At 30.1% G+C, this 4,852-nt stretch overlaps 1 long non-coding RNA gene across 1 annotated transcript; it reads left to right on the top strand.

The window, feature by feature from the left end:
• The first annotated feature begins 497 nt into the window (after nt 1-497).
• LOC117169785 lies at nt 498-3,838 on the top strand. The gene is made up of 4 exons (XR_004466705.1): nt 498-601; nt 721-943; nt 1,173-1,301; nt 3,806-3,838. It is a non-coding gene; the product is annotated as an uncharacterized LOC117169785 (long non-coding RNA).
• The last annotated feature ends 1,014 nt before the right edge of the window (nt 3,839-4,852 follow it).

Below are 4,852 nucleotides of genomic sequence, written 5' to 3'. Positions count from 1 at the left end.
AGTAACGTAGTGAAAAATATAGTAACATTTTATTTTTTGCATCTAAAACGTTGTTTTGATCTGGGTGACCAGACGTCCTTCTTTGGAAGGACATGTCCTTCTTTTTTTATATTTGTCTTTCTGTCCTTCTTTTTTGTCTGATGTCCTTCTTTTTCAAGATATTTGCGATATTTGCAATTTTTATTGCGCGGACCTAAATTTTCTTCACAACTTCTACCATCAAAGCCTTAGCTCGAGAGGAATAAAATTCGTCGCTTGACCAATGACAAATTTACTTAGATTAACCTCATTGTTCACTACGTTTGTGTTCGCGCAGCACTTCTCTCTAGGAATTGTGCTTGTTGAAACTGCGATGGGAGTCCGAGATCGTGTCGAAAGCTGAAAAACGAATAGACCTCTTTTTTTAACGTTCGTCGATGGAAAAAGAAGTCCGTTAGATTTTCGACTGCGAAACGGCCCAGAGTCCTACTACTGATCGTATAAAAAGCCATAACCTGCTATATATTCGGTTTGTGTTTCCCGTTCCCGTTCTTCATTTTACTATTCCGATGACTGCAAAGGGGAAAGTGTTCCTATGTCTCTGTCACTGTACAAATCTAACGTAAGTACCATTGGAAGGTTATGTTTAATTAAATTTTTTAAGTTTTATTTTGAGTTTCTTAGTCTCGTAATTAATAATCTGTCGCTGGGATTTTCATTTTCTATATTTATTATTCACAGGTTATAATCACAGGATAATCACTTTTAATTTTCAAATAACACGCCAAATTGGGCTTGGGGCGGAAAAGAATTAATGGTGGGAGGTGGTAAGGAGTGGGGTGTCCTGCTTTTCCTACCCAGTCATCTGGTCACCCTGGTTTTGAATAAAATTAAATATTTCAAATGAACCGTCATAGATAGATAATTCACGACCAGAAATTTCAGCAGCTAATGCATGAATATGGTACGTTAAAAATTATTAATAAGTCATCTAATTTTCACAAGTTGTTTAGTTATAATTGCATATTACTTTGTCATAATTGTGTTAATACTTAGTTACGCACCAGTGAGTAGGTGGCGAAATTAAAATTTAAAAATTTGGAGTAGAAATCAAGCTCCTTGCGGACTGAATTACTGACCATTATATTTAATAAAATTACTCTTTCAACTTTAATCGTGTAGTGTTTTTTAAGCTCAAAATAAAGGCGATTCGAAAGGCATTATGGCAGATGGTATTAAAGATGCACGTCCGAGCACTTTAAAAACAAATGACAATGCACGTCCATGGTCTTCAAATGAGTACAGTGCGTTAAAAATTACTAGTAAGTAAGATAACCTTCAAAAGTTTTTTAGATATGATTGGCTACTCATGTTACATAATATTTGAATCGTAAAATATCGGGCGGAAATAAAGTACTGAATTACTGACATGACATGTACCTTCAAAAAAAATTCCATCATAAATTTAATACTTTAATGTTTCTCAGCTCAAAATTCATTCAAACCTGAAAAATTTATCGAGTTACCAATAAATGAAAAAATAAACGTACTTGGATGTAAGCAAATAATATTTTCAAATTATAACAATGAATAAGATCTGATAAAATAATATATACATTTTAGTGCAACAACAACATATAATTGCAAATCAGTATAAGTTAGCAGTAGCGATTGATATGAAAAAATCTCAGACTGCTACTGTAAAAAATGGTTTGACACATGTGCGAATTGACCGTCGGCCCACAGTCGGGCCCACCGTCGGACGGTCGATCCAACTTTGTGCGCCACTGGTCGGGCCAACCAGCTAAATGATAACGGTCAACCGTCTTTGGCTTCTCCACGTCAGGCCGACATTTGGTCCCATGTAGGGGTCATCTATTAAGATGACGCCGGCCCAACCTTCGATAAAAATTAATATAAAAAGAGTTATTTTTAAAATTATTATTATATAATCTTCATTTTTCTTATCATTTGCAAATACTTAATTCGCAAACACGGTTAATTACACTAATAATTGCACGCTTTAACGATCTAAACAATTTTACTCGCACAGGATTTGAACCCTACATAAACTACCTAAACTAAGTTATTTTACCGCGCACTCTAACCACTCGGCTATCGAAGTACTTAAAGTTTGGTTACAAAAACTGGGCTGAATAGTTGGACGCTCCCGGTGCTCCTCAATAACAGAAAGATTTTTGAAATCGCCTAAGTTTTATAGAGTCTTATTATTTTAAAATATTCCAATATTATATAATAAAAAAGTGTATAAACAAATTATTTGTTGCAAGAAAGTTTCCTACTATTTCCCATAATTTCTTTTTTTTCCATTTCGATTTTTTAAAAATAAGGAACTTTATGATAATTTTAGAAAAATTCGTAATTTATTGAGTAATATTATTCTTTTTTTAAACAAATTTAATAAACAAATGCATTACTCAGGCATTTATTAGCAGTAAAATTATTTTTCTTTCAATACCACTCCTTTTAATTGGGAACTTTATGACGATTTAAGTAACATTTATAATTAGTTGATAGATTCAATGATTTTTTTAAACAATTCTAATTATAAATGCATTATTCAGACATTTGTGGAAAAAAAATTCGTTTTCTCGATGTCAACTTTATAACTAGGAACTTCATAATAATTTCAGAAAAATTTTTAATTTTTTATCCATTTCATTTTTTTAACAAATTTAATAAACAGATTCATTATTGGGACATTTGTCAACGGAAAAATTCTTTTTTTTCAGCTTTCAGACTTTCATTGGAATCTTCATAATAAATTCAGCAACATTTATGATTAATTGATATATGTTATGATTTTTTAAACCCAATTTAACAAACAAACGCATTATTCGCGCAGCTGTGGACGGAAAAATTCTTTTTTTTATCAGTTTTTTTATTTAGGATCCTCATGATAATTTCAGTAAAATGCATAATTAGTTGATACACTCTATGATTTTTTCAACAAAACTAATAAATAGATGCATTATTTGGGTATTTGACAACGTAAGAGTTGTTGAGAATGTTGAAAAAGTCGAAAAATGCCTGATAAATGCATTTGTTTATTAAATTTATTTATAATATTAAACATAATAATTTAACGAAGAAATCTCTTCATCATTATATTGTTTTTATCCAAAGTTCTTGCAATATAAGTTTAAAAAACGTTAACTTATGGAAAATCGTAGAAAACATTTTTTGAACAAATAATTTGTATATAATAAATTTGCTTGTTTATTATATAATATTGGAGCATCCTTAACTAACATTACTCTGTAGAACTTAGGGAATCTCAACATAGAAAAAATGACCATTTTTTTCGTCATATTTTTTTATTCATAAGAAATTAAAAACCTGATTTAAAATATAAAAAAAGATGATTATGATTCGAATTTTAAAGTTTATAGGTTATTCACTTAAAAATATTATTTAATAGGAAATTTAAATTAATAAATTTTGAATGTCTAGTTCTCGCATGATTTTTTTAAAGGAAATTGTGTTATTTTCTTAATAGATTAATTTGGAAAGAGGCTTGACCATTTGGGAAGCTAAACTTTGAAAATATTCAGTGTTCAATGCTTTTTTGGAATCTTACAATTTTGCAGGATTTAAAATTGACTTTATTATATATTAAAATAGATACGTTTTGAATATGTAGCAATATTCAATTAATAATTTTGAATGTTTCATTTCAACATTTTAAATTATGATATTGTGTTACAAACTAACAAAATTGTTTCATTTTTGTTAATTCGAATCTAAAGTTGATAATTTAAAGGATACCTAAATAATAAATATTTACCCTTAAACGTTCAAGCAGATCATCTGCGGCCGAAAGCATATCCATCGAAATGAAGTAAGTTATCTGCACCCAATGTACGACCATGGAGTCTTGAAAACATCTTAGTCGGCCCAACTCTGGTTATCGTAGATTGATTACCATAGCAGGGCCGACTTTGGGCCGATGGTCAAGCTCTGGAATCCGACCGAATTTCGCACCTGGGGAGTATGCATGAGACCTTATTAATTAAAAAGTTTTTCCCAATATCAGATCCTCACGCCTTTGAATCTTTTGACAATAATTTACGCAAACATGAATCCTTCAGAGAGAAAATAGTAAGTTTTTGTACATACTTTGATTAAAGTTATTTTCACTAATGAAAAATTTTAAACTATGCTGCATCATACATTTCTTTAAACATTTGAATTAGTTTATATTTTTATCATTTATAAATATATTCGCAATAGAAGAAAAATATGATTACTAATGAGTATTTTTCTTGTGCAAAATAACTCAACTTTTCTAAAAATAGATTATTGTGAACTTGTCTTACTTGTTATTCATTATATTATTCTACATATTTTAGTGGTAATATTGACAATGTAGTGTGAATTATGAAAATTGAAGAGACACTGTACGCAAAATGATTGGTGAAGTAATGTGCGATGGCTTGCAAGCACTGTATAGTTGTGCTGGGCTGAAGGGAAAAATTCCTTTTAAATAAACATTTTTATATGTACTTGTTGAAGGTAATTTTTATGCAAAAGAATTATATGTAATAATTTTTATGATAACATTCAGTTATATAATTCTAACAATATTTTGTGGAAAAGGTTTATCATTTTTTTAGTTGCTGCTACCGTTGGAACACCAAAAAAGTACCGAGCAACGGAAAAAAGACCTATGTCAGCGATTTCTTAAAACACGCTAACACTCGTCTAGGCCTTTTTGGTAACTTATCAATTTTACTTATTCGACAAATTCATATTTTGAAGATATTACTCAAATCAAACTTTTTTTGCAGATAAAGAAAATGGAAAGGTTAAAAAAGGAAGGAAAAGAATGTTGACAAAGGAAAACGTCTAC

Source organism: Belonocnema kinseyi, chromosome 3, assembly GCF_010883055.1.
Source record: "Belonocnema kinseyi isolate 2016_QV_RU_SX_M_011 chromosome 3, B_treatae_v1, whole genome shotgun sequence".
Lineage (NCBI taxonomy): Eukaryota > Metazoa > Arthropoda > Insecta > Hymenoptera > Cynipidae > Belonocnema > Belonocnema kinseyi.
Note: the sequence above shows the minus strand (reverse complement) of the source record. Positions and strands in the feature narration are given on the sequence as shown.